At 41.2% G+C, this 18,255-nt stretch overlaps 1 protein-coding gene across 1 annotated transcript in view; it reads right to left on the bottom strand.

Annotated features, from left to right (window-relative positions):
- Positions 1-18,255, bottom strand: part of TMEM132C (transmembrane protein 132C) — a 765,633-nt gene that overhangs the window by 431,539 nt on the left and 315,839 nt on the right. The gene's annotated exons all lie outside the window — the stretch shown is intronic.

Here is an 18,255-nt window from a genome sequence, read left to right on the forward strand (position 1 = left end):
CCCTTCAAGACATGACCCTTGGTACAACTGATAGATAGCAGCAGGGCACACGGTTGTGTTCATACCTTGAATGAAGCTGGCTCTCAAATGGGATTTGAGCTCCTTAAGGAAGCATCATCTATTACTCTGAGTTTGTTCCAAATTAAAAAAAAAAAAAAAAAAAAAAAAAAAAAAAGGGGGGGGCAAAACTTTCATTGAAGGCTCAGCGATCATCTCATAATTAACTTTGCTGCAATATTTAATTTTCTGGCCTGTTTCAGTTGTATCTTTTTGACAGGTATCATTCAGCATATATAATCTATAAATCGTAACTACCTAAAACATTTATTTCATACTTTCAGGCAAACAAATGTTTCAACCTTATTCAACTAATTTTTATCTGCAGTTTTCAAGAGATTAATATCTGTTTGTGAAGTACTTCAATTCTGTCAAATCTGCATTTTCAGACATAAAACTCTTCCATTTAGAAGTGCGCGCAGCTCTGATCTGCAGCGTCTGTGAAACTGCAAGCTTTTTCATCTGCCCAATATAGAAATGGACCATGACTGATAAGAGTGTTTCAGTACTGCTCCCGTCAGACTTCACAGAATTGAGACTATTAGAATGTAGACCCAAATCCCCTCCCTTTGTTTTTTTCAAAAACATCCAAATAAAAAAGTCACTTTGTAGCATTGCCTTTGATACTCTATAGAACTCCCTTTAGAACTGAAGTTCACTGTGGACCTTTAATTTCTGTTAGGAAAAAAAAAATAAAATCTTGAAACCTAGACCACAAATAAATAAATTTTAAAAAATTCTCTGCCTCTTTAAAATCTGTTTATATTCTGTTGTTAGTACAGTTGCATGTGACTGAAACAGTAATGGCTGATGTCTTCACAGTGCAACAGTGTGACTGGGAATGTTTTTGCCTGTTTGCTGACAGATATTCAGAAAAAAGTTGGAAAAATGGTGACATAACTTTAGACATATGAAAAATAGATTTCTGGTCTAAATAAGCTAGACTCCCTCTATATTCAGCAGAGAGAAGGGGACTTCTGGGGGATGATTTATCCTACTTATTTCAAGAGGTAGGATTGATCTTGTGGAGGTAGCCTAGACACCTCACACAAACACCCAGATTTCAGGCAGTGATGTGAGAATCCAAGTGATCTGCACAATTAAAACAAGGTCCAGTGATACAGCTGTAATTCCCCTATTATCCTTCTTCATTCCAGTAAGTAACTGTAGTCACCACTTCTCTAAGAATATCACGTTCTGTGACCCTAGGAGCAGAATAACGCCTGCTTTTGTGGGGGGTATTTACCAAATCAGGGGGATATATATTCCATCGGCTCTTCCAAGCCCTCTGTTTCCATGCTAAGAGAGCTGCACACCTCTGCCAAGCATTCTCATTCATTTTGCATTCAGAGATGTTTTATTGGCTGCATTTTCCCATGTTTTTTGAATCTTTCTTCATTAGCAGCCTCTAGCATCTGACAGGTAATTTGACTGCCTACAGCTTCCTCTATTAACACTACCTTTAGACTAGCGCATAGAAGGAAATGGATGTTGTGCCATTTAATGAAGTATCTGTCCCTCATCTGTTTTCAGTCTGTCATGTGTCCTTCCCACCTCTTCCCGATGCCAGCGCTGGGAGGAGGGGGAGCTGCCTACGCCAGTGTGCATGTTCCTATTGCATACCGCACAGATGTTTGTCCTAAACCAGTGTATGCTGCTTGTTATTCAAAAAGATTACTTCTGCAGATGTTCCTATTGCTATGCCCTCCTGCCTTTTCCTCTGTCCCTCTCTTGTACATGAACAGATTGTGGTGATTTTTTTCCCTTTTTTTTTTTTTTTTTTTTTCCCTCGAGAGAATGAAATCCCAAGCCAGCCCTCTAAATTTTCTTTACTTATTCCTAAGCAGCAGTTCATTCAGGCATATGGCTTTCTCTTCTTCCTCACCATTTGGACAGATGTTTTCTCTTAACTAAATACATTCTTAATCCATGAGAGAAATGAGAAAACTTGCATGATTTGTTAAGAAAAAAGAAAAAGCACTTCTTTTTTTTTTCTTTTTCTGGTGCAGACTGCTTTTCAGTTGCATATTCATTTAATGCTATGATTTTTCATATCAAAACCAGTTAATATAACAAGACCAGAAAGTTTATTCTGATTACACTTGAATCCCAGTGTGGTAGGTGTGGTGCAAGCTTGCAACAAGAAAGATTTCCCTCTGCCTGGAATAGCTTCTACACGTGAAAGGACATCAGGCAAGTGCAACAGCCAGATGAGAGGATTCAAGTTGGGAGATGAGGCTTCTGTGCTCCACGTATCAAGAGGTGGTCATAGCACCTCCATTGCCTAATTATAATAACTGGTTTATAGGTGAATGTTTGAGAGATAGAAGCTATTAGTAATAAATGTCTGATTAATGGCAGGAAGACAACGCTTAAGGTATATTTTAAAAAACAATCATACTAAAACCTTTGAAATTTTTTCTGGGCCGTTTTATGGTCAGCATTAGCAATAGTTTTTCAAGAAGTCAGATTTCGGTATATTCCTCTGTTATTGTGGAAGAAGGAATGTTAATACGCTCCCTGCTTCTGTGAAGATATACTTTCTTGCAATTATGCGAGTTTTATTTGCTCTTAATTTCTTCTTGTAATGGGCTTTTTCTCAGACTGGAGGTACCATGAAACAGTGCATACTTGTGCATGGATATGATGCCCACAAGCAAACATGGGAAAATTTCACCAGCTAGCAGCAAGCTGAGAGCTGAGTGTCCCTGCACATGTTCAGGGCTTTTTATTCGGTGTGGTCTGTCTCTGTTACAGACTTATAAATGAATGAAAGAGTCTGTCTCTAAACCCTTCGTTCTTCACTACTCGCTATAGCTTTTCCTAAATTAATGATTACAACCAAGATTTTAAGATGATACCCTTGTCTTTCTCACCCTAAGCATCCCACACACATTCACACCTCCCACTGTGACAGCTGAAGGAGCAAGAATGAGCACAACCCCAGTGTAAGCAGAATGAAAAAGATTTATTCAAGGGTTATACAGTTTTTGATGCAAGAAACTTTACTTGTGACAATGGGCTGTTGGCTAATATTCAAGGTGATCTTCCCTGAGCCTCATTAAGCTGTCTTCAGTAGTTAGGTTTAAAATGGGAGGCTGGTGGCTTCCTAGCTGTCTGAAAGAAGAAAGGATGAGATTCATCTCTGCTTGCAGTTCTTTTATGGCTGAGTAAAGTGCCCTGACTGATATTCAGAGTGACTGAATACAGAGTGAAGAATGCTGGCTCCAGTGAAGTCTACACAAGAGATATAAACTCTGCTGAATTAGCTCTTCAAATATTTTGAAACTCTGCTCTATTAATAGGCTTATTTTTCAGCATGACCCTGAACAGACCCAAAAGACTATCAGTGTGTTTGAGGCACACAGTGAAAGGGATGGAAAGTTAAACTTTTTCTGGGTACTAGAATCAATGGGGCTGCTGCTGTGACCTTCAGATCTGGCTAGGAATAAGAGCTTTAGACTATAATGAGATCTTATTTTATGGGTGGGCAGGAGGAAAAGCTTGTGTAGGGAGAACTTAGGTGGTCTGTGTGATTCACTGCACTTGGGCTGTCTTAATGATGAACCCTCAAAATTGTGATTTTTCTTCTGTCTTTGCTTCTGAAAAGCGTCTAGAAGAGACAGAATCAAGAAGGGCAACAATAGCCAAGGTTGCCAGATCCCAAGCATTGCCAGATTCTCTTCATCTCTTTAAATAACTGAGACAATGGAGCTGAAGGAAATGCATGTCCCAAGATGTTAAAAGCCTCCTTCTTTTCAGACATTACATGCACAGTGTCTGTTTCAGGGAGAGGATTCCAAGAATAGGGGGAAAGAATGAACACACAGGGAGAGTGGGGAGACAGTGTGCTGGCCCTGGGCCTAAAGAGAAACAGCACAGGAAAGTTCACAGAATAAGCCCCACAGATGGATCGAAACTAGTGTCCCTTTATTTGGTGTTGCTTTTCTGCTTGCAGAAGAGATTTTTTTTTTTTAATTTTTTTTATTCAGATATTCCTAATACAATTTCATTCTCAATCTTGAAGACAGTGCTCTTCTGGAGCCAGGCTGTAAGGATGAGGGCTTGGAACTTTGGGCCAAGGGCGGTTCTTTCAGCTTTTATTATGAAAATCTAAAGTCAGACTGGATGTTTAAGCTGCCTGTGTTTTCACTCTTCATGGCATGTGTTGAAAGCAGCAAGAACTGCAAATATTATTTAAATAGCCTAGTGCAGGTACCTGTCTAGGGTAGCCCCACTGAAGTCAGCTGGATGCGCTACACTTGCATATTGGATACGTGATGGATTCAGAAGCACAGAAATTCCTCCCAAAAGAATTATTTTTATCCTCCAAATGTTATTTATTTGGATTGGAATGAGTCTTTTCAGCTATAGTGATATTCTTCAAACCCCGGCATTGTGATACAATATTGCTCTTTTATTAAGCCATAATACTAGTAGATTGTTTTAAGCCTTATGCTGTGAATCTCTTGCAGATGAAATGCTGCAACAGGAATATCTGTACGATAAGGAGATTGGAGGATGCTTTTCTGCACAACTTTATCATTCCAATGGTCTGGAGGATCTGGATGATTGAAAACCATCAAGTAAATAAAGCCCTATCTATTAGATACCTAAGCGCTGGGTAAGTATTGAGTGGTGGGGAGGAATGTTTAAAGGATCATGTGAGGCTAAACGGTGTTGCATGGACTGTGTGACTGAAACAACATTCTAATCAAATCTGACAGCTCTATTGCATTATAATTATAGATTGCCAGAGGCGCTTTTTAGACTATCAGTACTTTTGGGATAGTTTGCATCTAAATTAAAATTGAACTTCAAAGCAGCTTGATGGGGATGTGTTTCCAAGGAGTTTCAAAAATGTGAAAGACACAAACTGATTAGCATTATGCACTGTACCAGCTGGTTGCTACTGTAAAAAAATAAAATAAAAAGTAGCAGCCATGCTGATAATCAGAAAGTGGTATCTGGAATCCTATTAATTTTCTTTTGAATTATTTATGGGAGTTTTTTGTTCCAGTCATGCACTTCCTTTCAAATGTTTATTTAGTTTCTCTCTAAAGGAAAAAAAAAAATAGGAGGAGGAGAGAGAAATCTGGAAAATCTCCAAGGGTTAGCTCACCAGCAATCTGTTTAGATGTCCTCTTCTCAACCGAGCCCTGCTCTGCTAAATATTTATGGCAATGTTTAACAAATAAATCTCACCCACCTCCCCATTTACAGTAAAGCTGAAGATTGAACTGCTTTAAGGGAGGATTACCTCTTTTTTTATCATAAGGGGGAAAGAAATTCTATGAATATATGTTAATTTCTAAAAAAGATAAAAGCATAGAGCTGCAACTGCAAACATCTGTCTGTCCAAGTTACAGATGTTCTGCCTGAAGCTTCTTTTCTGATCCCATCTCTAGACAACAACAACAAAAAGGAGTTTATAGCTCTACAGTGTTTTCTCTTTCTTGTCCTGTTGTATAACCGCTAATTGGAAGCAACAGACAGATTCTCAGGACTCAATCCTGTGTTCAGATACATGCACACATCGCTCGTCACGTTGCACAGCCAGCCCATGCTGCAGCCAGAAGCGGACCCAAAACGCAGTGAGGCAGGCTGTCTGCTGGAAGGAGGGAGTAGGGCCCTGGTCTGCTAGGGCATTTGGGTATCTAAAACTAGTTCAGGTGACTCCGTTGATTTCAAACAGAGGTTAAATTTTCTAAATATCTGTGTGTTTGTATGCCAGTTTCTCATCAGCTCCTGTGCTTTGATGTGAAGCATTGCATTATGAAGATCTCTTTTGGACTAATTGTTTTCTCTGCTTCTCCGCCTTTGTTGTATTCACCCAGCTTCAAATCCTGTAAGGGATGCCCTGTTGAGACAGGGCACAGTGTGTCAGACCCAACGCTCTCTGTTCAAGAATGACTAAGTCCAGATTCTTCAGAAGAGTTTGATCAAATCACTGTGAGACACATGGATTATATTTTTCCAATACATTTATTCCTGGCCAAAACCAGTGACTAGATGGAGCACTTACAGGAAGATTTAGAGGTCTTTAAAATTTGTTTGAGTTTGATGACTGTAGGTGAAAGAAATAGCAGTTACAGAATTCAGGAACGTACAGCTTGGCTTCTGTATTTCCAGTACTGTCGATTGGTATCTGTGAGCCCTATCAAGAATTTTTTTTTAGGATACTGGATCTATGCGAATGCTTCCCCAGTTACCTGCCTGCCCATAGTGTGCTGATCTGGATAAATCTGGTGTATGCAGAATCTACATAAGCAACTTGTGCTGAGGAATTTGAAGCTTACTTACCATTAGACCAGTTTTTAACTGAGAGATAACTTTCAGCAGAAATGTCTAACCTTTTCAGTTCTGATGTATTGATTTCTATCCTGCCAACTAGTGTGTTTGGAATACCTCTTAGAAAAAGACAATGTTTCTTTCATAGTTTCATTATGACTTTATTGCAGTGGCTGACTTTGGATGTTTGTGTTTAGTCATGATAATTTATTCATGACTTCATTTGCAGATAGTCCATGTAGTTAATAGCATAAGAGAGCTCTTCCCAAAAATTCAAACCTGTCAGATGAAAGCACACTTCAGGGCTGCATCATGCCAGTTTTCTAAGCCAGAGCCTTCTTTCTCACAGAACTGTTCCAGTGCCTTACCAGCCTCACAATAAAGAATTTATTCCCTACATCTAATCTAAATCTACCCTCTTCCAGTTTAAAACCATTATCTCTTATCCTATCACTACACCCCTGATCAAGAGTCCCTCTCCCCTTTCCTGCAGCCCCTTTCAGCCCTGGGAGGCCGCTCTAAGGTCTCCCCGCAGCCTTCTCTTCTCCAGCTGAACCCCCCAACTCTCTCAGCCTGTCCTCACAGGGGGCACTCCAGACCCCTGATCATTTTTGTGGCCTCCTCTGGACCTGCTCCAACAGGTCCATGTCCTTCTGATGTTGGTGCCCCCAGAGCTGGACACAGGACTCCAGGTGGGGTCTCATGAGAGCACTGTAGAGGTGGAGAATCCCCTCCCTCGCCCTGCTGGCCACACTGCTCTTGATACAGCCCAGGACACGGTTGGCTTTCTGGGCTGTGAGCGCACGTTGCTGGCTCACAGTCAGTTTTCCATCCACAACTACCCCCAAGTCCTTCTTTGCAGGGCTGCTCTCCATCCACTCCCCACTCAGCCTGTGTTTGTGCTTGGGATTGCCCTGACCCATGGGCAGGACCTTGCACTTGACCTTGTTGAACTCCATGAGGTTTGCACGGTCCCACCTCTCCAGCCTGTCCAGGTCCCTCTGGATGGCACATCCCTTCCCTCCAGCGTGTGACAACACCACACAGCTCGGTGTCGTCAGGGAACTTGCTGAGGGTGCCTCGATCCCACTGTCTGTGTCACCAACAAAGGTGTCAAAGAACACCAGTCCCAACACCCACCCCGAGGACGTCACTCGTCACTGCTCTCCACTGGGACATTGAGCCATTGACCGCAACTCATTGAGTGTGACCATCCAGCCAGCTCCTCATACACCGTGTGATCCATCTGTCAAATCGTGCCTCTCCCATTTAGAGACAAGGCTGTCATGTGGGGCAGCGTCAAATGCTTTGCACAAGTCCAGGTAGATGATGTCAGTTGCTTTTCCCTTGTCCACTGATGTAGAAGGCCACCAAATTTGCTAGGCAGAATTTGCCTTTAGTGAAGCATTTTGGTTGTCACCAACCACCTCCTTATTTTCTATGTGCCCTAGCAATATCTGCTCCATGATCTCGCTGGGCACAGAGGTGAGACTGACTGGCTTGTAGTCCCTCGGGGTCTTGTTTCTTTCCCTTTTTAAAAATGGGGGGATTTTTTCCCTTTTCTAGTCAGTGGGAACTTCACTGGACTGCCATGACTTCTCAAATATGCTGGATAGTGGCTTAGCCACTTCATCCGCCAGTTCCATCAGGTCCTATGGATACATCTCATCAGGTCTCCTGGACTTGTGCACCTTCAGGTTTTCCTTAGATGGTCTCAAACTTGATCTCCTACAGCAGGCAGTTCTTCATTCTCCCAGTTCTTGCTTTTGCCTTCTGTGGCTTAAGCAGTGTGGCTGGAACACTTGCTGGTGAAGGTTGAGGTAAAAAAGTCATTGAGTACCTCGGCCTTCTCCATATCCTGGGTAACCAGATCTCTCATTTCCTTCCGGAGAGGGCCCACATTTTCCCTACTCTTCCTTTTATCACTGATGTACCTATAGAAGCATTTTTTGTTGCCCTTGATGTCCCTGGCCAGATTTAATTCTATCAGGGCTTTGGCCTTCTTAACCTGATCCCTGACTGCTCAGACAGTTTCTCTGTATTCCTCCTTCCAGGCTACCCATCCTTGGTTCCACCCTCTGTAGGCTTCAGTTTTGGAAGCTTGAGCTTGTCCAGAGGCTCCTTGTTCATCCATGCAGTCTCCTGGCGTTCTGACCCGACTTCTTCTTTGTCAGGGTGCACCACTCCAGAGCTTGGAGGAGGTGATCCTTGAATATTAACCAGCTTTCTTGGGCCCCTCTTCCCTCCAGGGCTTTATCCCATGCCGCTCTGCCAAGCAGATCCCTAAAGAGGCCAAACTCTGCTCTCCTGAAGAGCAGGGTGGTAAGCTTACTGTGCTCACAAATATCCCCCAACCATGATGTACTTCATTTTCATCAAAGCCAAATGGACATGCAGAAGTACGCAAGCAACACAGGCCTGATTTGTCCACCTCATCCCTGTAGTTGCACACATGGCCAGGTATGTACACATCTAAGTTCACTTAATGAGCAAAACTTGGGCTTCTTCAGCTGAAGACCTGTAAAGGCTGGAAAGTGAGAGCTTAACACCACAAACTCAAATTTCAGTGGCACCTTCATAGATTTAACTGCAAGTTAGGATACTGAGCACTTACACTTGGAAAGGTTAAAGATACATATTTAGCTTTCCTAATGCTGACTGGATCCCTAGACAAGAGATCCTAAACAGGCCCTGCTCACAGTACATATGATTGTATACATGTACTGCTGGGGCAGCAGGTGATGAGAGCACACAGTAACATCACTGTCCAGAGGTCATTCATAAGCCAGCCTTTGTACGTTGTTCATTAGATCTCACTTTGGAGCCCAGATGCTCATCATTTGAGAGCTGCTTCATAGCAGACAGCCTCAGACAGGTAGAAGCTGTTTCTTGCCTGGTTCTGCTAGCTTTTCCTCTCAGCTGACACAGATACTGTGACCCAGTAGCACAGCAGGGTTTTATTTTTCCATAATTCCAACAGTGTTTTTCACTGTTAGAATTACTATCACAAATCATTGCTGCAGCAGCTCTTTTCACCAAGAAATGACAAGTTATTGGAGAAAAACACTTGAAGACATTTAAATGGAAAGCTGGTATTCCCATTTACCCCTTGACAACATATCAGCCTCTCTCAGAGACAGGGCAAGGCAATTTTTACAGAGCCTCTCTGCTTTACTGCACTCCCTCTCCCTCCTCCACCCACTTTTCTCTCTCTCGCTTACCACATGGAAATTCAGAACATTTCCCCAAAAATAGAGTTCAGATCTGAAGCCTGGATATGTATGTGCTGGTAGCTTGTAATTCTTGACATACTTCTGGTGACTTCAAAGAGTATCTGCCAACTGCTGGCCTTGAAGCAGCAAGACCGGCTCATAGCTGCGGGATCTGAAGAAGCACCAGCCCATGGAGTCTTCTGCCTAGTGAAAGCCATTCAGTTCAAGGCACACCAGAGGTCTGAGATGGGGATTTAACATAAGTCTGTCCAGCTGGGACCATATCATGTACCTTCTTCCCACTCTGGTAGTTCCCTTTGTACTGATTCACCCACACTTCTCTCTACCAGGACTCAGCTTTGGAAAGAAGCCCTAATTGACTGAAAGACAGAAGAGAGCTTGCGTGCAAATTTCCATGTGCCAGGATTATTTCTACTGTGGTACATCCCCTTTTCATATCTGCTTTTTCCTCTTTCCTTTCTGCTTAACCAGTTGAAAAGGCAGCCAACATAGAAAGCTGTTAGAAAGATGCATCCCTGTCGTTTTGCTCAGCGTACTCCTGGGTGCAGTGGAGATACATGGAATGGGCAGAGATTCCTCCCCTTTTAGCAACTTGTTTCACCAAGTAAAACATACCTCATGTAAATGTTTTAGTTAATAGCAGCTTTTAAGAGAACTAGTTGGGACCAATTCCTTCAACTGATTAACACTGTATATACACAAATATTATGCTTTTGATTTCTGTAGCAATGTTATATAACATTTATACAGCACTTTCTTCAAGCTTAGTCTGTATGTACATGTAAAATGTTACTATAAACATGCTTATTCTTAAAAAGAAGCACAGAAAAATCTTTACTACCTTTCTGAATACAGAGAGAAGTGAAGGATGAATCAAACTCCCTATTGTTAATTAACTACTTGTAACCGGATTACTTGCCTTTTAGGGGAACGTTTCTTCTAACTGAACCTGGATAACTGACTTTTAGACCGCCAACATAGGATCAAATATATCACAGTAGTGTAACGCTGTATTTCTGTTGGCATCATCTTAGATTGAGTCCTTGGGAACATATGGAGTGCACTGAGTGAGAATATATTCAGTGATGCTTTTCATGTCTGCTGGCTGGGAAGTAATTGTAGCAGAAAAAGAAGAAATCACCACCTTGTACTGGCATGTTCTTCTGCCTGCTTAGATTTATAAATGTAAGTATCCATGGCCAGCAAAGAGTTGGCAATAAGAGAATGCTGATTTCAGGCAGCTATTCCTGAATGAGATGTGGTGGTGACAACATACTCGTGTCATTTACCTACAAATAGTAGCTATAAATCTATTCCAAAACAATGAAATATCTGTTGTCCCCAGAAGTTTTCTGGCCTGTTATGGCCCATAATAAAACAATTTAAGATGATTTGGTGATTACTTTAACTAACTCGGGCATAAGTGCTCTCAGCTGAGTTCCTGGTTTGCCACAGACTTTCAGTCTTACCTAGGATAAATTGTTTAATCTTACTGTGCCAGACAAAAGTGTTGTGAGGATGCATTGGTAAGTCTGTAGGAGGCACACAGATATTGTGGCCATGGATGGTGTATAAAATAACACAACAATTACAACTTGGAACTGCCGTATACTCCACCAGGTGGAATCTCTCAATCAGAGGAGAACATATTTACCCACAGCATGGGAAGCGCTGCTACTTACGGGTGAAAGCTGTGGAAAGGTGTGCTTACAAAGTCATTATAGAAAATTAAGGAAACAATTTTCTTGTATGATTGCAAGTTTGTACCACAATCGTAAAACAAAAAACGTGTCTGCATTTCGGGTGTTGTGGTGGGTTGACCTTGGCTGGCTGCCAGACACCCCACCTAGCCGCTCTCTCACTCCCCACGCCCAGCAGAACAGAGGAGAAAGATGAAAAACCACGTGGCTCAGCATAAAGACAGGGAAATCACTTAAAAATCATGGGGACCCGGGGTATTATGGTCGGTCCATAACCGCTCCTCTCAGCCGCTCCTTCCTCCTCACACCTTCCCCTGCTCCCGCCGCCTGTCCCTCAGGGTGCAGGGGACTCTCTGCCCCCGGCCTGCAGCTCCTCCTCCTCGCCCTGCTCTGACCTGGGTGCTCTCAGGGCTGGTTCTCACACTTTTTTCCTCACCCCAAGCACCGTTTTGCCCTTTCTCAGAGGCGTTTCCCCTCGCTGAGGGGCTCAGCCCCGGCCTCTCCCCACAGAGGCGCCTGCAGCCCCCTCAGCTCCCGGCGCCTGGCCACGGGCACCCAGTGCAGGTGTAGGCCGAGCTGGAGCTGGCAGCGATACCTGCTCTCCGTGCCTCAGCTGGTGAGCTACGAGCAATCAACCAACGCTTCTACATTGTGCTCGATACCCGTTTCACATGTGTGTGCTTCTCTGGGCGCAGTAAATAGAATTTTTTTCTCTGTTGAAGCTCTAGGGGATAAAGGAGCTCTGTCGATCAGGGCTAAGAGTCCCCGGATGACTGATGTTAAAGCGCTTTGTCCTCAGGGGTTCTGCTGATCTTAAAACTAAACATACTAAATGCTAATAGGTAATAATTCACTGTCTTAAGGACTAAGGTAGTCTCAACTTTAAATCTCAGAAGATACAAGCAATACCACATGCTTTGAAAAAAATAGTGCTGTGGCATTGGCCTAGGCAAAACTCTGTTGGTGAAATGTCTGAGATTTAGATGCTGGAAGAAGTCACGATTCAGACTTTCAGACTCAGTTCCACCAAGATAAAAGTTATTAAGAAAATATAGGTGATCAATAAAATAAGTTGTTGATAGGAGCAGTTTGTCGGTGATAAAATCAGGGCTAGGTCTCAAGTCTGTTGTTCTTCTCTGTAGTTCTCAGAGCCTCATCCAAATACAGTGACACACTCTGTGTAGTGAGGCTGCACCTGCAAATTATTGATAGTAAAGACTATATAGAGTGTCTCATCTCAAATACAGGTAAGAACCAAAGCTTGCAAGTCAGTTTTCTTGCACCAGTCGAACACTGACATGAGACCATAACTGTAACGGTGTCCTTATCAGTGTTTTGGAGAACAAGTTCAGAAAGCAATAGGGACAGTAGGAGTTCAGGGTGGCCTGTGCATGTATTCAGGGTAACTAATGGATACCCATTTCAGGTTCGGTTCTTCTTTTAACTTACCATTAGACACTTTTCCAGTAGAGCACAGGTTGGGTCTGAAATGCAGGAGAAAGAAATGAGCAGTAAGAAGAGGGAGCAGAGCCTTTCTTTTGAGTATGGAAATTATTCTTCAAATGCCTTTGTTGGCAGCTGGCGTGGCACAAAATAAACATAGGTCTATTTGCAAGTAAGCAAGAATTAGCATAAACAGCAGCTGCTGTATTACCAAGAAACATGTAACAATAAAGATTTTTTTTTTTCAGAAACAAAGGTAGGTAAAAAGCCTGCATGAAATAATGAGTTAGTTAACCACCTGTTAAAGTTCTAAGCACCAGCAAAATGAAAGAGCTATTTGTTGATGACATAAGCATTTTTCTGAATCAGGCTTTCTAATTAAAACTGAACTTATCCTTAAGATTAAAAAAAAATGCAATGCAATATCAAAAATGTCCTCTTGCTCACCCTTCCTTTCTCCCCAGTCAGGCGACTTCCTTCACTTACTTGCCTTTTCAGTTGCTTTCTTGCTGCATCCAGGTTTTTGGGGTTTTTTTTCAAATTTTTCTGAGGTTGCTTTGGTGTGATTTCTTCCTCTGTCTTCTCCAGCTACCCAGCATATAAAGTCAAGTCAGGACATCATGACATATAATTGTATTTATGGCCAGATCACTTTCAGCAGGGTAAGTTTATGGCCTTTTGCCTCTATTTCTTTCTCTGGTAAAAGCCTAGTTAGTAGCATACTCCACAACATTGTCATATTTTAATAAAAACTAATGATCCAACACAGTGAAATGCAGAAACAAGAGAAGAAGCAATTTTAAGTGCATAATTTTAGATTGATGATGCTTGAATTTATAGCTTAATCTGTTTCCCATGGAAGGTGGCTTACCTGTTCAATTAACTTTCCAGTGTAAGTCATGCATCCAGCTATCTGCAAATTCTGTAGATTACTTATCTAGATTTTCTTTGTACTTCAGCATTGTGGTCCACATCTTGGTTTTAGTTGCTTGGAACTGCAGCTATTTGTTTCAAAATTTTTCTGACAATAGGATATTTTTTAAAATGCAAACACACTAAATGATAGCCCTATGTAGAATTTACAGAGAGCTCTGTATCTTCAAATAGTCAGTTTAACATAAGGTTCAATACTCAGTGTCTTGAAATCAGTCTGTCTTTCCAGAATAAGTTTTGGATTGTAATTGTTCAGTCAGATCCTGATAGTGTTGTTTACTAGATTATTCACTTTTTTTTCGTGAGTCAATAATATTAGTTGAGTTAAATATTACTTATATTCAGTAAAGGCATCAGAATCTTACTAAATAGACATCCAATCCCCGGGGTGGGGTGTACACACTTCTAAGTCTGATGATGTGCTCATGACCATGGAAAAAGTCAGTGTCGATACCAGGATGAGAGTTTAGGAGTTTCTTATTTAAGGTCCAGTGTTCTCTTCATTCAGATTTACTTTACTTTCTCGCTATTTGTAAGTTGTGTTTTGTTTTGTTTGTATCAGTAGATACTTGTTTTTACTGGTAAAAGATTTTTGACAAGCTATCAATATTGTGTATGGAAAGAGTTATGTGGCCTATGTGGAATGCTTTTGAAACAACAGACATTTCTCATTGAATCACTATTTCATAGTATTTCTTCTCTTTCCACTGTTGGCTTCTCTTTTCAAGGTAACCATCTTTCAAAAGTGTGAGATCATTTTGGTGGGTGAAATACTTTGGAAGATTTTGAAATTAAAAAAGTATGTAAACTTTGAACAGTAGGTTTCTTTAACAAATGGAGAGATTCAGATCTCATAGTTTGCATACAGATTGGGCCAAATTTTCTTCAATATCAGTTATTAAAATCACATTTCTCTTTGGCTGTGGATTTTCTGGAAGGAGATTAAAACGCCTGCTATTCACGTTATAGATGGAGACATCAGCATCACAACCACAGCGATCATAGTAATTTTATTGCAATACCATTCACAAAGGTGTGTTATTTTTTTTCCTGGAGTTTTTGGTTGGTTTTGTTTTTTTTTCTTTCTGAAAACACTTGATCTATCATATCTATCTGCTGGTTATCTTTCTATCTGCGAAAGTGTTTGGGCATATGAGTTTGTATATATGCAGGAAGAGACAGAATCCTTTTCTGGCTACATAATAAACTGAAATGTGTGAAGTCTTTACACTCCCAAAGCAGACCTTATTGTGGTAAAATGCTATCTATTTTATTTTAGGTGAGAACATTATTATCTCTCTCTACTTACACTGATTTGGACTGTGATTCTTTCACCTCCTTCAAACAACACCTCAGCCCATGAAGAGCTGTGTATAATCTCCATGGAGCTACTCTTGGAATAAGGTAATTTGCATAGGAGCAAGAGTATCATCATTTGGTCTCCTTTTCTTAACAGTGGCAACAGCAGGTGAACCAGATTTGATCAAATCACAAGTCAAAATGGGGAACATTTGCCTTTTCTGTTTCTATTTTATATCAGGCAGATATCAATCTGATACCAGATTTAAGTTCAGACTAGAAATAGAAGAGTTAAGATCTTGCCAGATCAGGCTTTTCTCACTATACAGAACAGATAAAATATTCTAGGTAAGAAAATATGTTAAGGTGTGGGATGGGGAGCAACAGAACTAGATAAAACCTGAATTCACTGAAGATATTCAAGCTTTTCTTTTGATTTTAGTAAGCCCAGCATGTTACACTTGGTTTTAATTCTTTAGTGGACCTGAAAGGTCTGATGTGATTCAGCATGGACAGTGCAGACATCTGTTTCCTGCCTCTGTCATGTGCATAATTCTTTCTTTCCACATAAGATTGGCGGGACAATAATCACTTTGGTGATTTGTTGGGGTCAGAAATTACACTGATGGTTTACCACATAAGCAGGTACAACACTGTATGAATACCAATGTGATCTGTGTCTGGATTTTCTCTCCAAAGTGAATTTTCTAGTTCACTTCTGCTCTCTGAGTCACAGCTTTGGCTGTTGTTCTGCTCGGTCATTCCTTTGGTCTCTCTCTTCCTTTTTTGTTCACCTTCTCCCACATGTTTGCAATGCTGTACAGCAAACAATAAAAACCTTGTGCTCTTGGATCTCGGGCGACTGAGCTCCTCTACCTGTCCTTCACTCTTGCACTAAAAGGAAAATAAAATATTTTTCTTACATCGATTTACTTCCAATTTAAGCTCCTCTACAAATTTCAACCTATGCAGAAATTTTTACAGACTACCATGTCTAAGAAATGTAATTTCTTCTGGACAATTTTTTTTTTTTTTGTTCAGGCAAACTCTGACTCTCACTGCTCACTCAGGTGCTGAAGTTGTAAGTTGACAATATTGCTGGGCTGGTGCAGCCATCTCAATAGACATTATAAAGGTGTATTTTGAGGACAAAATTATAGCTGACCAAAACGAAGGTGTTTTCTTACTGTTGGAGAGGAAATGTGTGGGAAGTACAATTTTTTTAAACACATATATCAAGAGGTGGATGAATGACAGGCTCACAAAGACAGGCAGACACACAAGAGGTGGCTCTTATTTTCATGACTGCAAGATGACATGCAATTTCTACAGAGAGAGTTACACCATCCTACTTTGCTGGAAACCAGTTCTTCCACCTATTCTCTTCACAGTTTCCTCTTCAGTCTAAGTACTATGAGTCTGGATTAGGGGTTTGGGGGACTATACAGTACAGGCCTCTGGTATAAAACAAGTAATTGCTATGCTTGGCATTTGTGTCTGATTTTTTCTACTCTATTTTTAATAGTCTTATTTTATACAGGAGTACTTGATTTCTCTTTCTGGATCTGTTCATGACTTTGGATATGACCCTGTTTATGACTTTGGATAAATTTCTTAACAGCTTTGTTCCTCAGTTTACTTTTCAATAGCAAACAATGTTATTTATTGCCATTGGACATTTGCTGAACTGCCGTTAGCAAGCACCCATATAAAGCCACTGCAGGTTTTAGAACATCTTAAGTCCTTCCCGCTGAGTGGACATTTAGTCCTTACTGCCACCAGAAATAGGGGAAGTCTCTCCTCTTACTGCATCTCCAGGACCTTTAGTTTCTTATTCACAGGAAAAATCCATGGCAACACACTAAATTGAACCCCAGTGTTTTGAATCCTAGTGCATTACCCAGACCATAGCCCTTCTCTGCTTTTGTTTATCTTTACAGCTGTTCTCTGACGTTTATTCAATTTTCACTGAGTCGTTCATTTGAGTACATCTTTTTGCTGTGATCTTCCCCATGTCATCACTTCCTCACCCTTTAAGAACTCAGCAAGGACAGGAGCTGGCAAAGACGCGGCAGTGCAGACATAGGTCGGTTACTTTGCTCACATTTTGGCTTTTCTTGCTCTTTTGTGCTTTCCCTTCCACTCCGACAATCATTCAGTCGGTGTTTTTATTCTGCTGTCTAGTCTTCCTTCAGTGAATAACTTCACTATCTGCTGGGGTCCTAATAATTCACTACTTTTTTATTTTAATGAAAAAGCCCTATTCTCTTGATATCAGGCCTCCCAGAACTGGGAGCATGCAAGCCCCTTCTCATCTGCTTGTTCTCTGAAACCCATATTCCGCAGGGATTCTGCGATCTATTATTCTTCCCCCTCTGCCTCTGGTGCCGCAGCCGGTCTTGAAAGGAGGCCACTTGAAAAGAGAGAGCAGCAGCAATATGGCTTATGAATTCCTGGCACATTGCTTTACCCTGAAGGATATATTAAACAATAAGCGTTTTTTAAACAAAGACCTCCAGTAACCTCACCACAGGCACTGACTCTGCTGATATATTATTAATTTTAGGCACTAGCTTCAAATTATCTGACTGAAATACCACTTGTCTGCTCTTAATACTTGGTCATCAGAAAGATATTACCTCTTTCAGAAATGCTGCCTTCTTTTCTTATCTGACTGCTGAAAGAGTATAAACTTGGGCTTGTCTAAGTGACAGTAGCCTCATATTCTGCATAGGAAACAAACCCTCTCATTAAATTGAACAGCAACAATCATGAGAAGAATAAATACTATCCAAAATTAAAAATGGTTAAATAGGAAGAGTCACATTTCTGGTAAACAATAAACATATTTCCCTTTTCACACTAAACATGTAAATAAGCTACTTTGTCTTAAACTTTCCTCAGACTCTTACACAGAACTGCTGTGTCTGGTTATACTTGTATTTATATCTATTGTCCAAAGGCAGTAATTGTCCAAAAGCATCACTTGTCTCCTAAGGATTGTGCCAGGCATTTACAGTAGGAGAAATGGTTTTGGATAGTAACTGTAAGATGCTGCATATAATTATAAGGTGGGATTTTAAAGATGTTTGGCTTTGTCCAAACCATGCTACCACAATACACAGTGGGGGTTTTTTTGTAATCTGAATATTCCCAGTTCCTGTGTTCAAGAGTCAAGTCCTCTTCTAGTTACTGCCATCAGGAGTGGGTCTGGATTCCCAGTTCTGTCCCCAGAGTTAGCTGGGCCCATGCACTTTGTGGACAGGGAAGCTGTGGCTGCGCTGCATGGGAGATGGATA

This window comes from Athene cunicularia (assembly GCF_003259725.1).
Source record: "Athene cunicularia isolate RWA chromosome 15 unlocalized genomic scaffold, athCun1 chr15_part1, whole genome shotgun sequence".
In the NCBI taxonomy this organism is placed as follows: domain Eukaryota; kingdom Metazoa; phylum Chordata; class Aves; order Strigiformes; family Strigidae; genus Athene; species Athene cunicularia.